Source organism: Schistocerca nitens, chromosome 3 (genome assembly GCF_023898315.1).
Source record: "Schistocerca nitens isolate TAMUIC-IGC-003100 chromosome 3, iqSchNite1.1, whole genome shotgun sequence".
Classification (NCBI taxonomy): domain Eukaryota; kingdom Metazoa; phylum Arthropoda; class Insecta; order Orthoptera; family Acrididae; genus Schistocerca; species Schistocerca nitens.
This window is the reverse complement of record NC_064616.1, coordinates 209,437,821-209,457,971: the sequence shown is the minus strand read 5'-3', so window position 1 is coordinate 209,457,971 and position 20,151 is coordinate 209,437,821. Positions and strand designations below refer to the sequence as shown.

General features: G+C 45.5%; 1 long non-coding RNA gene across 1 annotated transcript in view; it reads left to right on the top strand.

Annotated features, from left to right (window-relative positions):
- Window positions 1–20,151, top strand: part of LOC126249552 (uncharacterized) — a 447,450-nt gene that overhangs the window by 313,193 nt on the left and 114,106 nt on the right. The window contains exon 2 of the long non-coding RNA XR_007545611.1: window positions 1,772–1,914. This is a non-coding gene — a long non-coding RNA (uncharacterized LOC126249552). The remainder of the gene's footprint in view (window positions 1–1,771; window positions 1,915–20,151) is intronic.

Sequence of the window (20,151 nt, the reverse complement as noted above, 5' to 3'; positions counted from 1 at the left end):
CGGGTAGTTGACGTTCAGGTAGTTACGGACAGATAAGTGCCAATGTGGTGGCGCTCCATCCTGCTGAAATATGAATTTGCAGCTCTCTGCTAGCTCTGCGAGTCGATTTTCCTGGGCTGCGAACTTTTCCCTTTGCACAAACACCCATTCTCTGTAAACTGTTTATACCAACGTTTAATACACCACCTATCAGGAGGTTTAACACCATACTTCGTTCGAAATGCACGCTGAACAACTGTCGTCGATTCACTTCTGCCGTACTCAATAACACAAAAAGCTTTCTGTTGAGCGGTCGCCATCTTAGCATCAACTGACGCTGACGCCTAGTCAACAGCGCCTCAAGCGAACAAATGTACAACTAAATGAAACTTTATAGCTCCCTTAATTCGCCGACAGATAGTGCTTAGCTCTGCCTTTTGTCGTTGCAGAGTTTTAAATTCCTAAAGTTGTGGTATCCTTTTTGAATCACCCTGTATATTACAGCACTGAAGATGGTCACTAAGTGACCGAATATCGATTTTGCGATAATAAACAAAAATATACGACCAATGCTGTCTATCCTTCCAAGTATATCCTTGATGTTGCCTATCTTGCGCATGGACTACTCAGTTTGTATATTTTGCTTATTTTTTTCATAGTTCACACAATTTCTTCCTGTTTTCCCGATTGATCTGTGTTCAGTTTTTCAAGGCCTATCCACTGCACCAACGGAAATACGGAAGCGTCCGATCCCGCCCGTCGACTTTGACCCATGACGTCACAAATATGACGGAAACGACCATAAACCACGATTCCAATATGGCGCATATAAAGTCGTTACGTACACATTATGAGGACGAAAATACATCGAAAAACAAACACACACACGTTCCACAAAAAGCTTAATGACACTAACGGGACACGCGCGGGAAACAGGGGGTTTTTGGGTTGGGACAAACTAAATATAAACAAATTTAGACACGCACTCCCGTACTATTCCACGCAAAACGACGAAAAAAACCGACATCACAGAACTCCTCAAACACCACTAAACACAATATCATCTGGAATCGGACACTTCCCTTGACCTATATAGCTCAACAGCAACTCCCGATCCCATAAATTTGGACCTAACACTTCCCTTGACCTATATAGCTCAAAAACATCTCCCGATAACGACATTCACAGCCACACATTGGGATCGAAATGGTTCAAATGGCTCTGAGCACTATGGGACTTAACATCTATGGTCATCAGTCCCCTAGAACTTAGAACTACTTAAACCTAACACAACACCCAGTCATCACGAGGCAGAGAAAATCCCTGACCCCGCCGGGAATCGAACCCGGGTACCCGGGCGTGGGAAGCGAGAACGCTACCGCACGACCACGAGCTGCGGACCATTGGGATCGAACACTTCCCTTGACCTGTTATCCATACGACATCTCCACATACAGCCGTCCCTGGTCACCGATCGCGTCAAAACGACACCTACAAACACGCCACTCATACAAACTAAATCCCGCTGCGCCGTGACGTCACACACCACAACAGCCTTACGTCACGAGTCAAAGCCGACGGGTGGGATCGAACGCTTGTAACTAAATCAGAGGGGGGTGCGATGGGGAGGTTCCCTTGTTAGAGCCATTTGAACAATTTATTTAGGCCTTGTTGGCGTCACGGGAAGCTAGTGGCTGTGTGTGACGTATGAATCCGCGGTGCTGGCGGCGCGCATGGGGGAAAGGCTAGTGCGGCTTCCCTGATAACGCCAGTGTGTGCCGGTGTGTTGCAGAGATCGCCACGCCATGGCAGAGCTGGAACCTCTCGACGCGGGCGGCGTCTGGGTGTGGGACGCCGAAGCCGACGCCGATGATCGGGTCGTGGACTGCCTGCAGCCAGCACCCTACAGCGACGACCAAGCCCAAGATGAAACCGGTGAGTAGCGCACGGCCCATTAGACCGCGAGCGAAAACACTGCAAGGACCTCGCCTGACTACTTTCCAACGGACAGCGGGTCAACACACGAAATGTGTGACATCAAACAAGCCTCGAGCAGCCACAGTCTCATAGATTAAAACTTTACACACGCGCACAAGCTCAAGCATAGCTCTACGCTGGTGCGGCGAAAGCACTGCGTCGATTCCGCGAACGGAAAAATATTTTCTGGTGTTCATCTCGGATTGTTTAAGCTCCGTGCCCGTGCATGTATTAAATATGATTAACACAGTCGGCTTCTATTAAAGCACGACTGTGTGTGTGTGTGTGTGTGTGTGTGTGTGTGTGTGTGTGTGTGTGTATGTTTCCCCAAACGTGTTTCACCACAGTCCCGTCCCACTCAGTGATTGTTTACTTGCATGAAAATAAAATTCTGCTTACCTCTAATATACTGGGGTACTAGTACGTAGTTGCTGTTTTTTATATTTTGTTTATGTCTAATTGTGTCACACTTTTTGAGTAGATTCAGTTTTTCTGTGACTGCCTGCTCTCTTCAATGACAGATCTATAGTTAATGAAACATGTAATATGCAGCATACGGTAACTATGTTCAGATATTACCTCTGTATGACATTAGGCTTAAAATTGTTACATCAGAATACATACTGTGGACAGAAACATTAGCATTTCTCAACTTGGACACTTGCGTTTCTAGACGGATAGTTTAACGTAATGCGTTAGATGTTTATTATACTGTGTAGTTTTACGTCATGTGTTAGATGTTTATTATCTTGTGTAGTTCTAGTGGCGTTTATTTACGTCCTCCTTCATTTTCTGCTGGTAATCGTTCGGCAACGCTATATCCAGACTCAATAACGGAAGAAATATCCGTTAATAATTTTGTGAGCGGCCCATACACTTCTCGCACAGTGCAAAAAGAAATTTATGTTTTCTACAGATGATAAACTTGATTTTTTTGCTTTACTTTTGTTGCTTATACATCTCTTTGATGACGATTCTGGATCAATTAGTGGCTTTTTTTCATATCTGGGATGTCACGCTCCCACGGAACGTGTCGCGCTGTTTACGCAAGCACAACATTAAGCGATAGCTTGGCCCGTTAAGCCAGAACGTGTTGTGTAAATGGTCCGCGTTAAAGCGTGCAGCCTACAGGAAACCGAGAACAGACTGGTCCATATGAAATGGGTACACCTATTTGTAAAACTGATCAGACGTCAAATATCGGACCTCGGAGACTATTCGTAGACACCCGTAAAGTGGATGTGATAGCGAGTGCTCGACTTCAGAACTGTCGCTGAGCGTGTGGCACTGATTTATCTAGTGAGGTCCTGTTCAGACTGTGCATAAACACTTGAGCCGCCAAAGCGGATAAGATATTAGCACTAGATGGCCTCGTTACCAATTCGGGATGCTAACGCCTTTCAGTTCAGAACGAGAGGTGCCACAGCGAACACTAATTTCCAGATACAAATCTTGCGCCGCAAGTGTTGCCGGCTTATCACAAACTGAGACACCTGTCTGCGTATTGACTAGGCACCGATATGCTGCCTCGAATCAGATATAAATAGGCTGATATAAGCTCGCGGTGCATCCCCTTAGAAGGGCACACTAGTAGTTTTGGAGGCTCTAGATCGCTCCAGGCGCTGTAATGTCATGTCGCACGTATATGGCGAAGGAATGTATGCAGTCAATGCAGCAAGATGAGTCGACGTAGGGACGTGACAGAATGGCACAAGGGAGCTATCTGCTGTTTACTCCGGTGTGAATGATATTGATCGATTTATTGGTGTATTAAAGCGGACTGTCTAACAAAGTCGGCCGCTGTGGCTGAGTGGTTCTAGGAGATTCAATCCGGAACTGCGCTGCTGCTACGGTCGCAGGTTCGAATCCTGCCTGGGGCATGGATGTCTGTGATGTCCTTGGGGTAGTTGGTTTTAAGTAGTTCTAAGTCTAGGGGACTGATGACTTCAGATGTTAAGTCCCATAATGCTTAGAGCCATTTGAACTGTCTAACATGTCTGCAACAAATAGTATATCAACCACTAGCTTATAACACGTGCTAGGCACAGGTATCGTAACACTCAAGGACCGGAGTCGGGCGAAACACATTTTTAATGATAGTCGGTTTCAAACCCGACAGGCATTGCTTTTGTCAGCGATCGCAGGTCCATCTCCACCAGCTTCTGTGTAAATTTTGCGAAGAGAACTGCATGCAATGGGAATTTGGTGTTGGGTAATTCGCAAGAGGCCACTGATTTTCCAAGATGATGAATACCTTGACTGGCCCTCTAAAGCACTCGTCCTTAATCAAATGGGAAGTAGAAATTTGATGATGACTGGGTCCACTGCCTTCGTGAAATTATTAAACAAAATCATTCCTCTTTAAGCTGTTAAAACATTATTTATTGCGATTGCAGTTTCGACACGTGATTATTTCTAGGCATTGTGGGATATTGTAATCCACTCAAGAAAATAAAGCTGTGACATGCTGTGTAAGAGCTGCTTAATTTGGTAGTGCAATTTCATCTGCTGTAGCTTCAACTATTTACCACGCGCGCTACAGGGGATTTCAACTTAAATGTTTATATAATGCTATATGGAATAGCAGGTAAATTCACGCCACCACATGTGCAACAATCTCTTACACAGCATGTCATAGCTTTATATTATTGACTAAATGTTCAAAGGTGTGTGAATTTCTAAGGGACCAGACTGCTGAGGTCATCGGTGCCTAGACTTACTTAAACTAACTTATACGAAGAAAAACACGTACACCCATGCCCGAGGGAGGACTCGAACCTCCGGCGGGAGGGGCCGTGCAATCCGTTACATGACGCCTCAAACCGCCTGGCCACTCCGCGCGTCTTATTGACTACGTTACAATATCCCAGAGTGCTTGAAAATGAGCGCGTTTGGAAACCTCAGTCGCAATAAATGTTCTAACAGCCTATAGCGAAATGATTTCAATAGAAAATGTCGGCGAATATTTCGAATGGGGGCTGAAACGTAGCAAGCAACAAACTCGCAATTTGGTAGCCGTACGATATTTACTCGTAATCATTAGCAATGGAAATGGCACACATGCAAAAGCTTGTGGAGTCTCTTCCTCGCAGCACTGAAGTCATCATCGAGATTGGAAGCGGTGTCGAGCGTAACGAAAAGATGTACTGTTCAAATATCCAGAGAGTCCTCTCCGAGACAACATATTACACTCCTGGAAATTGAAATAAGAACACCGTGAATTCATTGTCCCAGGAAGGGGAAACTTTATTGACACATTCCTGGGGTCAGATACATCACATGATCACACTGACAGAACCACAGGCACATAGACACAGGCAACAGAGCATGCACAATGTCGGCACTAGTACAGTGTATATCCACCTTTCGCAGCAATGCAGGCTGCTATTCTCCCATGGAGACGATCGTAGAGATGCTGGATGTAGTCCTGTGGAACGGCTTGCCATGCCATTTCCACCTGGCGCCTCAGTTGGACCAGCGTTCGTGCTGGACGTGCAGACCGCGTGAGACGACGCTTCATCCAGTCCCAAACATGCTCAATGGGGGACAGATCCGGAGATCTTGCTGGCCAGGGTAGTTGACTTACACCTTCTAGAGCACGTTGGGTGGCACGGGATACATGCGGACGTGCATTGTCCTGTTGGAACAGCAAGTTCCCTTGCCGGTCTAGGAATGGTAGAACGATGGGTTCGATGACGGTTTGGATGTACCGTGCACTATTCAGTGTCCCCTCGACGATCACAAGTGGTGTACGGCCAGTGTAGAAGATCGCTCCCCACACCATGATGCCGGGTGTCGGCCCTGTGTGCCTCGGTCGTATGCAGTCCTGATTGTAGCGCTCACCTGCACGGCGCCAAACACGCATACGAGCATCATTGGCACCAAGGCAGAAGCGACTCTCATCGCTGAAGACGACACGTCTCCATTCGTCCCTCCATTCACGCCTGTCGCGACACCACTGGAGGCGGGCTGCACGATGTTGGGGCGTGAGCGGAAGACGGCCTAACGGTGTGCGGGACCGTAGCCCAGCTTCATGGAGACGGTTGCGAATGGTCCTCGCCGATACCCCGGGAGCAACAGTGTCCCTAATTTGCTGGGAAGTGGCGGTGCGGTCCCCTACGGCACTGCGTAGGATCCTACGGTCTTGGCGTGCATCCGTGCGTCGCTGCGGTCCGGTCCCAGGTCGACGGGCACGTGCACCTTCCGCCGACCACTGGCGACAACATCGATGTACTGTGGAGACCTCACGCCCCACGTGTTGAGCAATTCGGCGGTACGTCCACCCGGCCTCCCGCATGCCCACTATACGCCCTCGCTCAAAGTCCGTCAACTGCACATACGGTTCACGTCCACGCTGTCGCGGCATGCTACCAGTGTTAAAGACTGCGATGGAGCTCCGTATGCCACGGCAAACTGGCTGACACTGACGGCGGCGGTGCACAAATGCTGCGCAGCTAGCGCCATTCGACGGCCAACACCGCGGTTCCTGGTGTGTCCGCTGTGCCGTGCGTGTGATCATTGCTTGTACAGCCCTCTCGCAGTGTCCGGAGCAAGTATGGTGGGTCTGACACACCGGTGTCAATGTGTTCTTTTTTCCGTTTCCAGGAGTGTATTTGACCCACGTAAGTCTCGCTATGATCGTAGAAATGCCATCTTATACGGAATATTAACGAAAATCGTTCTTCCTACGCGCCATTCACGAATTACAACAGGAAACAGGGAAAATCTAGTAGTACGAAAGACAGGTTCTGTATATGTTTCACTGTCTCCTGGGCTCACTAATATTTTGCCCGATGGGCTAATATTTTGAACAAACAAAACTGGTAAGTATTAGGGGTTGTAAACAGAATACGAACCGAAGAACAGCGCAAAAATGCAAAACAGCAATAAAAATTCTACGAGCAGTTCGGGGTATTACCTGGGGATGTGTGACACGTATCTACCGAGCACACTTTCGTTCCCACATGACCTAGGCATGCACCTGCTACAGGTCTGCAGGCAGGTCAACTATGAAAATGGGATGTAATACAGCATGCTATAGATGTGAATCGGCGCTGTAGTGTCCACCCCAACAAATGCAGTGTTATGGGATACATTAGAAAAGAACTGGGCACTAGAGTTGGGGCGATTCGTGAGTGAGTCGTTCGTTTGAACGACTCTAAATAAAGAACGATTGCGTGTTTCCGAGTCGTGACGATTCCAAGTTCCAACGATTCATCGATTCTTAGTACGCTATACTTCGAAGGCAACTTTCGAATCATGCTGAGTCGTGCCGAATGATTACGACCGCCAGATAGAGTTGGGCAACACGAATCTTTTTCCCGATTCGATTCCTACGACTCAATCTCACATTGCGAATCGTTTCCTACGATTCGTTCACGATTCATTCTAGTCTGCGATGGCACGATTCTTACAGAATGCAAAAAAATTCTACATCTTACTCACAGATGGCAGGACATGTCTGAAATTGTCAATGGGGTTGGAATCGAACTGGGTCATGATAAGATATGCCAGAAATAGTTTATTTATGAGTAAACATGCATATGACGTTACAAGCCCGCATCTCGTGGTCGTGCGGTAGCGTTCTCGCTTCCCACGCCCGGGTTCCCGGGTTCGATTCCCGGCGGGGTCAGGGATTTTCTCTGCCTCGTGATGGCTGGGTGTTGTGTGCTGTCCTTAGGTTAGTTAGGTTTAAGTAGTTCTAAGTTCTAGGGGACTTATGACCACAGCAGTTGAGTCCCATAGTGCTCAGAGCCATTTGAACCATTTTGACGTTACAAGTGTGATTCTTGAAAGTTCCCGCATCGGCAGTTGTACAGTACCTGTGGCAGCACACCACTAAAGAACAACTCAAGCGTATACACAAGTTACGTGCATTCTGACCAGTAACGAGACAATTGACTATCACAGATTGTGTTCAAAATGACCACCGGCAGAGGCAATACACGCTTCCAGTCTAGTAGATAACGACTGCTGCACACATACCAGCATTTCAGCGGAGATGTTGGAGCAGGCATGTGTAATACACCGTTGCATATCATCGGGTGTATTTCATATGTCCTTGTAAATAGCGTCTTTCAGTTTTCCCCACAGAAAAAAGTCTACAGGCGTCAAATCCGGGTAATGGGTCGGCCAAGGTCTAGGTCCTCTGTGTCCAATCTAGCGATTTGGAAACAATTCGTGAAGACATCTTGCAGTCCCTAATGCACTATGGACTGGACAGCCATCACGATGGCACTACAGGTTCCTCCTGCCCTGTGGAGGAACGTCTTCTAGCATCCGTGGAAGATCGTCTTTTAGGAGGCTGCGACACTTGTGCACTTTCCGTTTTCTGTCTATGTAAAGCGAGCCTATGAGCTGATCACTATCTCAAATCACATGTTTACACTCCATAGACGCTGTCGTTCCACCTGACAATGACAATGGGGATTGTCAGCACATCAGCAGTGCATGTTTCGGCGGTTTACCTGGCCATGATTGGGAAATGTGGTTTCATCACTAAACAAGATACACTACTGGCCATTAAAATTGCTACACCACGAAGATGACATGCTACAGACGCGAAATTTAACCGACATGAAGAAGATGCTGCGACATGCAAATGATTAGCTTTTCAGAGTATTTACACAAGGTTGGCGCAGGTGGCGACACCTACAACGTGCTGACATGAGGAAAGTTTCCAACCGATTTCTCATACACAAACAGCAGTCGACCGGCGTTGCCTGGTGAAACGTTGTTGTGATGCCTCGTGTAAGGAGGATAAATGTGTACCATCACGTTTACGACTGTGATAAATGTCGGATTGTAGCCTATCGCGATTGCGGTTTATCGTATCGCCACAATGCTGCTCGCGTTGGTCGAGATCCAATGACTGTTAGCACAATATGGAATCGGTGGGTTCAGGAGGGTAATACGGAACGCCGTGCTGTATCCCAACGGCCTTGTAGTCGAGATGACAGGCATCTTATCCGCATGGCTGTAACGGATCGTGCAGCCACGTGTCGATCCCTGAGTCAACAGAGGGGGACGTTTGCAAGACGACAACCATCTGCACGAACAGTTCGACGACGTTTGCAGCAGCATGGACTATCAGCTCGGAGACCATGGCTGCGGTTACCCTGGACGCTGCATCACAGACAGGGGCGCCTGCGATGGTGTTCAAAACGGCTCTGAGCACTATGGGACTTAACATCTATGGTCATCAGTCCCCTAGAACTTAGAACTACTTAAACCTAACTAACCTAAGGACAGCACACAACACCCAGCCATCACGAGGCAGAGAAAATCCCTGACCCCGCCGGGAATCGAACCTGGGAACCCGGGCGTGGGAAGCGAGAACGCTACCGCACGACCACGAGATGCGGGTGCGATGGTGTACTCAACGACGAACCTGGGTGCACGAATAGCAAAACGTCAATTTTTCGGATGAATGCAGGTTCTGTTTACAGCATCATGATGGTCGCATCCGTGTTTGGCGACATCGCGGTGAACGCACATTGGAAGTGTGTATTCGTCATCGCCATACTGGCGTATCACGCGGCGTGATGGTATGGGGTGCCATTGGTTACACGTCTCGGTCACCTCTTGTTCGCATTGACGGCACTTTGATCAGTGGACGTTACATTTCAGATGGGTTACGACCCGTGGCTCTACCCTTCATTCGATCCCTGCGAAACCCCACATTTCAGCAGGATAATGCACGACCGCATGTTGCCGGTCCTGTACGGGCCTTTCTGGATACAGAAAATGTTCGACTGCTGCCCTGACCAGCATATTCACCAGATCTGTCACCAATTGAAAACGTCTGGTCAATGGTGGCCAAGCAACTGGCTCGTCACAATACGCCAGTCACTACTCGTAATGAACTGTGGTATCGTGTTGAAGCTGCATGGACAGCTGTACCTGTACACGCCATCCAAGTTCTGTTAGACTAATTGCCCAGGCGTATCAAGGCCTTTATTACGGCCACAGGTGGTTGTTCTGGGTACTGATTTCTCAATGTCTATGCACCCAAAATGCGTGAAAATGTAATCACATGTCAGTTCTAGTATTATATATTCGTCCAATGAATAGCCCGTTTATCTTTTGCATTTCTTCTTGGTGTAACAATTTTAATGGCCAGTAGTGTACATGTTACATTTAGAGTGTCCTGTCTTAATGGCCAAATACAGAAGTTAACACGATAATCGTTTCCATGCGGCTCTTGAGGGGGAGGGATAGGTAGGGATTGATCGTATGTTGATGGTGGATAGGTATAGACTTGTGTGATTCATGCCATTTCGTAGTCTGATTGTGCGGGTGCTAACGTGCCGATCAACTGTAACTGCAGCGAAAACATTTCCCATCATCATTCGTTTCCTTCTGTTATGTTGTCTAGGTGTCGAGCCAGCACTTTCACGTAAATGGTTGAAGAGGTTGATAAATAATTGCAGGAATCGTTGACGTTTATTGGGGTATGTTGCTGCATACACTGCACAAGAACGAACTTCATTCTTCCTACATTCTCCATACACTATGAACATTTCGGCTTTTTCTGCAGTGGTAAATCCCACCGTCCATTCGCGACCTACTACCTGGACTTACACACATTGACTAGCAAGTTGCAGTGCAACATCGTACCTAGCAACTACGCAGATTGACTGGCACCAAGTGTCGGTGTGGAAACTGTTCAAAATACGGTATCTCATGAACGACTCTCAGTAGAATCCTGCAACAAACACCAGTGACATTTTGGTTTACCCTACTTTAAGTTTGTTAATGTCAATATCATTGTTCCATTTAAAAATTTGTGTGTTTGCACAAAAAACGCACTTTTTAAGTATTTCTATAACCTGTTTATTGGATTATAATACGAGCCGTTCACTACCAATCCATTTAGTGAACACCGCACATCAACAGCACTTTCCATTTCCGCAATATTTGCTATGTAAGTTTTAGGTGATTCACCCTGTATATTATGAATATAGTTCGAGAACCTTGAAGAACCGTTAATAATTCAAATTAACCTTAAGATACCTTTTGTTATTCAAATCTCTTATCAGTTTTAATTTATATATTTCTTTCTGAAAATAATTATTTAACCTAATGGTGAAGAAGCATGGTTACAAATTTTGAAAATATGATAAACATAAACTTTCTCTTATTTTATAAAATCGATTTCATTATCGATAGTAAAATTAATAAATTCATAAAGGGAAACATTTTGTTTGCATGTAACACTGAATTATAAAAAGCATGGTATGTAATGTAGACTTTGAGCTCAAAATATGTTCTAAGGTCCTCCATTAAATGGATGTCAAGGATACTGGATGGCAGTTTTTGTTGATAACTTCTACCAACCTTCTTGTGAACGCTTGTGACTAGTGCTTACTTCTAACTACTGGGTACGATATTTTGTTCGAGGGATCTACGATAGATTACAGTTAGAAGAATCGCTATCTCAGCCGCAAATCTAGTATGAGATCTCTATCAGAGCCTGGAACTTTGTTTAGTTTTGTCGATTTCAGCTGTTTCTTAACACTACTGACACTAATATTTATTTCACTCATTTTTTCAGTGGTACGGGAATTAAACTGGGGCAATTCTCCTGGGTTTTACTTTGTAAAGGAACATTTGAAAACGGAGTTAAAGCATTCTCGATTTCGCTTTACTACACTCAGTTTCATTTCCCGTCTCATCCTGGAATAACTGGATACTAATGTATCGTCTTTACATGCGACAAGAATTTATTTGGGTTTTGCGATAGATAGTTCGACTGAAGTCAGCTACGGTAGTCACCTAAGGCTTCACGCATTGATCTCCTCACAGCCAAACGTGTTTCATTCAGCATTTCTCTATGATTTGTTCTATAGCTATTATGTGGTATTCTCTGTTTCTTTAGAAGTTTCGTTACAGTGACTGTATACCATGTGGTTTACTCCCGCCGTGATCTGTTCTACTGGATATATGTCTATCCAGTGCATGGTCAAGTATTCTTTCAAACTGGAGCCGTAGCTGTCGTAGCTCCTCTACATACTATTGTCCTGCGTTAAAAGTTTTAAGCTCTTCATTGTGATGTGACGCTACTGCTCTTTTATTTAGTTTACTGAACATTCGTACCTTGCTACTTGTTTAAGTTACCCTTTGTATGTTGGTAATGATTGTTGCCACAACCGTGTCATGATCCCTGACTGATACCAGAGGCCAGGTCTATTTGTTGCCATTAGATGTAAAATACATCGAGGGAAGAAAATCGCAACACCAAACAATAATTAATGTGGAGTAATGAAAAATTTCAGAAATACATTAGTCTAGGTAACATATTGTAACACCTCGGCTCAGTTTACAGTGATAAAAGCTATAGAAAGAATAATTTAAAATTAAGAATAGAATTTTTAGCGGGGAAAATAATGTAGAATCAGAGTTCGGTAATTGCAGATCAATATTATAGTATATCAGCAAGTAGTTTAACGTCTAAGTACAGCAAAGCCACGGAAGCTCCGTCATGGAGAAGGCAGTGACGTTAAACTCTTGTGATGAAAAACCTATAAGAATGCCTGATCGTCATTATTGCCGCCTTTTTTCCTTGATTGTTTCGTTAAAGGGCGGGGAACCCGTGTCAGTCAGCGAGACAATAATTAGATTGGACTTTATCGTGTTAAGATTCACGATAAACTGTTAGAATATTACGGAGATTAAAAGTGATGTAGTGTATGATCTCTGACTGTTGGTAGCAACGGAGTATTAAGGGGATTTTAGGACTTTAGTGCTAGATTGGAACTTTACGGACATATAGACGACAGAAACTCAAATTATCTGCCGATACGAGTGTATTCAGAGGTACCGGTATTCAGATATTAACGTGTGAACTTTTGAAAGTGTCGTGTGCCGTTAGTTGCGAATCTGGACGTAGAGCGCGTGCATATCGGCATTTGCGGACTATAAAGAGTCCTCCAGGCTTGGAACCTTTTAAATAAAGCATCATCCATCACCATCTTAATCCCTGAATATAGAGTGAAAGTGAAATACAAGAGTACTTATTTAATTTACCTAGTACTAATCAGTGAAGGTTTTACGGAACCAAAGGTATTCAGCAGTAAGTCAGCACCATCTAGCGGAAAGCGTAGGCATTAAGTAACACGCTGACTGAAGTGAACCGTTAAGTGTTTTACAGACTGCTTAATATGAACTTTTGTGACTCTTTGACGTCCCCACTCCCTCAGAAAGGTGGCGCAGGCTGTCTTAATCATAAAAGGGGAGAGTTTTAGCCGGGCAAATTACTAAATAAAAGCGATATTTACAAGACGCGCAGTAATAGCAAAACACAAGGCCCGCACCTCATCGGAGATTCGTCGCTGTCACGTCGGGAAGTAAAGCCGGAAAACCTACCGACGATACATATCTACGAGCAGACGTCGCCGTGGAGTACCTAAAAAGGGAACCACCAGAGAGTTGGGGATGCTTCAATATTTAAGGGATTAATACTGCAAGATCATAGGTTAACGTAATCATGAGATAATCCATTGCAAATATCAAATGATAGTACAGTAATAACCGGTGTAGCTACAAGAATGTTGAATCATGAAGTAGGGGAACGATGCGGGAGACCCGCACCGCCGTACTAGGCAAGGTCCTAGTGGAGGTGGTTTGCCATTGCCTTCCTCCGACCGTAATGGGGATGAATGAAGAGGATGAAGACGACACAACACCCAGTCATCTCGAGGCATGTGAAAATCCCTGACCCCGCCGGGAATTGAATCCGGGACACCGTGCTCAGGAAGCGAGAACGCTACCGCGAGACCACGTACTGCGAACTGAATGTTGAATGCAAGCATATAAACGTGCATGTATTGTTTTGGACGGATACCGGATGTCGGTTTGAGAGATGGAGTTTCATGCCTGTTGAACTTGAGTCGTTCAGTATAGAAACGGATAAACCTGTTTGTAGATGACGCTGGAGTTGTAGTTCGATGACGTCCCATATGTGCTCGATTGGAGGCATATCTGGTGATCGCCCAGGCCAAGGCAACATGTTGACAATCTTTAGAGCATGTTTGCTTACAACAGCGGTATGTGGGCGTGCGTTATCCTGTTGGAAAACACTCCATGGAAAGACATCACAACATGTCGAATCACCAGACTGGCGTAAAAATTTGCCGCCCGGGTGCGTGATATAACGACGAGAGTGCTCCAGCTGTCATATAAAATCGTACCATAGACAATGTTCAAATGTGTGTGAAATGTTATGGGAATTGACAGCTAAGGTCATCAGTCCCTAAGCTTACACACTACTTAACCTAAATTATCCTAAGGACTAACACACACACCCATGCCCGAGGGAGGACTCGAACCTCGGTCGGGACCAGCCGCACAGTCCATGACTGCAGCGCCTAAGACCGCTCGGCTAATCCCTCGCGGCGTACCCTAGAGCATAACACCAGTTGTGCACTATGAGCACTATGCGACTTAACTTCTCAGGTTATCAGTCGCTTAGAACTTAGAAGTAATTAAGCCTAACTAACCTAAGGACATCACACACATCCATGCCCGAGGCAGGATTCGAACCTGCGACCGTAGCAGTCGCTCGGTTCCAGACTGTAGCGCCTAGAACCGCACGGCCACTCCGGCCGGCAACACCAGTTGTATGTCCAGTGTGTTTAGAACACAGGCAGATTGGTTGCAGGCCTTCAACTGTCCTCTTAACCAACACACGGCCATCACTGGCACCTAGGTAGAACCGGCTTTCAACAGAAAACACAACAGACCACCATCCTGCAAATAGTGGTGGTTTGAGCTCAGTGGATTGCAAGCTACAGGGCGTCTGTCCCGGAGATATTCTTGAAGTAACCGATTTTTAAGAGTTCGTTGTGTCACTGCGGTGCGAGCTGTTGCTCAAATTGCTGCTGCATATGCAGTACGTTGCGCCAGAGCTAAGTGACGAGGACGATGGTGTTCCCTCTCGGTAGTTCCACGTGGCCATCCGTAGTCTGGCCTTCTTGTGACTGTACATTCTCGTGACCACCGCTGCGAGCAATCATCTACAGTGGTGACATTCCTGCCAAGTCTTTCTGCAATATCGCAGAACGAACATCCAGCTTTTGGTAACCCTTTACACGTCCTCAACTACTCAAACCTAACTAACCGAAGGACATCCATGCCCGAGGCAGGATTCGAACCTACGACCGTAGCGGTCGCGCGGTTCCAGATGTAGCGCCTAGAACCTCTCGGCCACCTCGGCCGGCTCGTTGAAACTCGACGAGTTGATGATAAGGACGTTTTTGTCGTTTTAAAGGCATTCTTGCCTAGAATCAACTCACCATTTTCAACCTCAAAGGTAATTAACGCTCACGAATGCTATAGCGTGTTTTTAAAGCGAACCTAATTTGCATCTTTATATTGGCACCACTATTATGCGACTGACGTGAAATTTGAATAGATATCATCTTTCAGATGCAGAAACACGCCTACCAACTTTTTTTTATGTTGCACAACTCATTCTTGGTGTTGCGATCTTTTTCCGTCAGCGAATTTCCATCAAGAATGAATTTCGAGCCATCTGTTCTAGACAGTTTTCAGAAAAGGCATTTATCGTTGATGATTGCACTGTCTGTATTCATTCGACGTCCGTATCATTGTATTATCTGTTCTTGACGATTACTGTTGTTGTAAGCTGGCCGCTGTGGCCGAGCAGTTCTAGGCGCTTCAGTCCGGAACCGCGCGACTGCTCCGGCCGCAGGTTCGAATCCTGCCTCGGGCATAGATGTGTGTGATGTTCTTAGATTAGCTAGGTTTAAGTATTTCTACGTTCTAGGGGACTGATGACCTCAGATGCTTAGTCCCATAGTGCTCAGAGCCATTTGAACCATTTGAACTGCTTTTGTAAAAATTACGAAGTGGATTCCCATAAGGATTGTGGACAGCGTTACATACAGAGACCTGGCTCGGTCCTGGAAGCGTGCACGAGTAGCCGAAGTGGTTACGGCGCAAACTCGTCTGAACTGAGAAATCTGGATTCAGCTCCTGGTTCAGCATAAATTGTCACGCATCACAAGCAGCTGACGTCAGTCCGTATTCGGACTGCTATTCGGACTATTCGGACTGGACATTGGAAGCGTGTATTCGTCATCGCCATACTGACTGGACATTGGAAGCGTGTATTCGTCATCGCCATACTGGCGTATCACCCGGCGTGATGGTATGGGGTGCCGTTGGTTACACGTCTCGGTCACCTCTTGTTCGTATTGACGGCACTTTGAACAGTGGATGTTACATTTCAGATGTGTTACGACCCGTGGCTCTACCCTTCATTCGATCCCTGCGAAAACCTACATTTCGACAGGATAATGCACCACCGCATGTTGCAGGTCCTGTACGGGCTTTTCTGGGTACAGAAAATGTTCGACTGCTGCCCTGGCCAGCACATTCTCCAGATCTCTCACCAATTGAAAATGTCTGGTCAATGGTGGCCGAGCAACTGGCTCGTCACAATACGTCAGTCACTACTCTTGATGAACTGTTGTATCGTGTTGAAGGTGCATGGGCAGCTGTACCTGTACACGCCATCCAAGCTCTGTTTGACTCAATGCCCAGGCGTATCAAGGCCGTTACTACGGCCAGAGGTGGTTGTTCCAGGTACTGATTTGTCAGGATCTATGCACCCAAATTGCGTGAAAATGTAATCACATGTCAGTTCTAGTATAATATATTTGTCCAATGAATACCCGTTTATCAAAAAAATGGTTCAAATGGCTCTGAGCACTATGGGACTTAACTTCTGAGGTCATCAGTCGCCTAGAACTTAGAACTACTTAAACCTAACTAACCTAAGGACATCACACTCATCCATGCCCGAGGCAGGATTCGAACCTGCGACCGTAGCGGTCGCCCGATTCCAGACTGTAGCGCGTAGAACCGTACGGCCACTCCGGACGGCCCCGTTTATCATATGCATTTCTTCGTGGTGTAACAATTTTAATGGCCAGTAGTGTACTTCGGGTATATTTAATTTATTTCACAAGTATTAATATCTCTGTCTATATCTCTTGTGAATTTCATACTGCTGTTTCGTTTTCATGCAGTCCAGCGTTAATGACGTGGTGTAAAATGATATTATTTTGCAGGTACATCCAGTGGTACATGTGGCTACAGTCTGCGAGATGAGTTGTGAAAAGAGTTAGTGTTGAAGGAGTAATAAATTCTAACGTCTTGCATGAAGCGGCAGTTTTTCACGTATTTGTGTATATAACGTCGTATCTCCTGATCTATGTCTTCCTTCAGTGATATCTCTTTGCCGGTACATTCAGTGGTATTTGTGAATATTGTCTGCAAAGTCTGTTGAGAATGGGTAAGTAACAAGGAAACAATAAATTAAAACGTCATGTTTGATGCAGCAGTTTTCCTTCTTAAACAGCGGAAAGGCAGTAAGCGATGAACTGATTCCCTTTCCTGCGAGAAAAGGTCTTGTGATGGTTTACGATTATGTGTAGAGTTTGCTGGAAGTCGCTAAGTGGTCTCGATCACAGATTCTGGAGCAATAAAGTAAGGATATTGCGTGTCGTGAGCTACACTTATTTTTCACTCCCATCCCTTTGAGAGGGAGGTGGTTATTAACCCCGCAGTGGTTCTCTACAGATAGTAAGTGATACGTGTACCTAGTTTTGTTGAAATTGATCCAGTGGCTAGGAGGAGACGTGGATCATACGTACATACATACATACATATTTCCATTCACTTTTCAAATATGTACGGATTTCCAGACTCCATGACAGCATGCGATCCAAAGCCACTCGTTAATGGAACGAGTCAACATATAACTAATGGACGGGATGTATTTTTATTCCGTCTTTGCAACTTCTAGAAAATGTGTAGTTTTGTCTCCAAACGCGTTTAATTTTTGTTGAAATAAAACATCATCAGTGGTCTGCAAAGGAAACATATTTACAGTTTCTTTCTTGATCTTAAAAAGGTTAGATACAAAATTGTTGATTTTATTTACAATATTTTATATCGGATTTTCGCTCGTATCAGGAAACACCCTATGCTCCTCATTTGGCATTTCTGTTGCCCCATTGATTTGTAGAACTATAAATTTCTTAATGTGAAGCAAGACACAAAGTAGCACCACTGCTATTTGTTTTCGTCCTTCTAGCTAAACATGCCGATGTGTTTTATGTGAACAATGCTGCCGACTTGGCCGCTAATTTCGGTTTTCCCTTGAGCTATAACGTTCTCTTCCTGTATGTTTGTTCATAAGAGTATTATGTCGTTTAACTGTGTTACCATGATATATTTAATTTGTAAGTGATAAGAAGGATTGGTAAAGACGCTGAAGATCTACACTGGTGTCCAAAATTAAAGCAACAAACAGGAATTTTGCGATGTTGCGTTTATTTTGCTAGTGAAGTAGAAATAATTGAAAAAAATAAAGAACTTCAACAACTACACCATGAATAACGGTAGACAAAAATGTTCTTCGTTTTTTCCAACTTAGCGGATTTGTACACATTCCGACAACTGGTTAATGTGCTCAGTTTGGGGTGTGACCGCCTCTGGCAGCAATACAGGCCTTACAGTGTCGGGAAATGCTGTGAACGATGCCAGTCTCACATTGAGGCAATAACGCCCGTTCCTCCTGCAGAACTGCTTGCAGGTCTTGTAGAACGGTTTGTGGATGCTGACGTCATGAAACCTGTCTCCCTAGTGCATCCCAGACATGCTCTATGGCAGGGGCGGGCAAACGTTGCACGCTGCTCACGAGCGCACAGCGCTGCACGTGTGCTGCTCGCCTGCAGGCGTCGACCGGGGCTGTGGCGACAGCCGGCAGGTTGCGGCAGTGTAGTGCCAGGCTAAGCTGCGGACGTTGATGCGAAGCGAGCACTATGTAGTGAACGTTGTATTTCAAGAAACGGAGAAGTGGAGATTTGCTATCTTTTAAAAAGTAATGGGAGAATCATTTTTTCTTTGTGCAAAAACGTGAAAATTCGAAATGTTTAATATGTGGCAGCATTCTCGCTGGTCAACGGAAGTTTAGTATTGAAGGCCATTATAATAAATTTCACAAGGACGAGTACAGTTTATTGTCGGATTCTGAGCGGATGGGGAATTGACTGAGCTTAAGAAGACCGATCTGACGATACCAGATGAATCTGTCGTAGTTGGCCGGCCGGAGTGGCCGAGCGGTTCTAGGCACTACAGTCTGGAACCGCGCGACCGCTATGGTCGCAGGTTCGAATCCTGCCTCGGGCATGGATGTGTGTGATGCCCTTAGGTTATTTAGGTTTAAGTAGTTCTAAGTTCTAGGGGACTGGTGACCACAGCAGTTAAGTCCCATAGTGCTCAGAGCCATTTGAATTTGACGTAGTTGCTGTTGTCACGAGAGATCTGCGACTTCCTCTCGTCATGTCTCTCATCTAACTGATCTAACATTTTATGGAGAACTGTTTTCAAGTTTTCAGGACGACAACAATAATAGCCCAGCGGTATGTGCAAGTTATAAGACTGCGCTTAATATAGCGAGAGCTGGAAAACCATTTGCTGAATTAATAAGTCTCAGTTAAGAGCAAACATCAGTGATGAAAATTTACGTAACTGTTTGTGTTTGTCTATATGTAGAAATTTTGTTCCAGATATTAAACGTATTGTAAACTCCACCTGTGATAATTAAATAAAACGTATCGTAGGTAATAGGTACTCTTTCAAACCATGATTTCTTTCAAGCACTCCTACTAACCTTATTGATTCACTCAATAAAGCAAGCTAGGAAATAAAACGCATTACAGAGGAAGGAGCGGACAGAAGGTATGGTGGGGATGGGAGATAAGCGGGTGGCCAGCTTGCCCCTGTGTGCACGCGGAACACCTGTTAACTGCACGCGTGCAAGTGCACCGCACATGTGCAGGATTCCTGCCCGCCCCTGCTCTATGGGATTCAAATCGGGAGAGCGAGCAGGCCACGCCATGTGTGCAATATCTTCTGTTTCCAAGTAAACATCAAGCACCTGTGCTCTATGAGGTCGGGCATTATCTTCCATCAGTACGAAGTGTGGATACAGAGCACCTCGTAACAACCGCACATGAGACCCCAAAGTTTCATCAAGATACCGACAGCAGTTAAGCACTGCAGATTCACCCGTACAATTTCACGAAGAGGTGTTCGAGTGGTCAACATAATCCCTGCTCACGCCATTAGGGATGTTCCTCGACATCGGTCTGTTTCCAC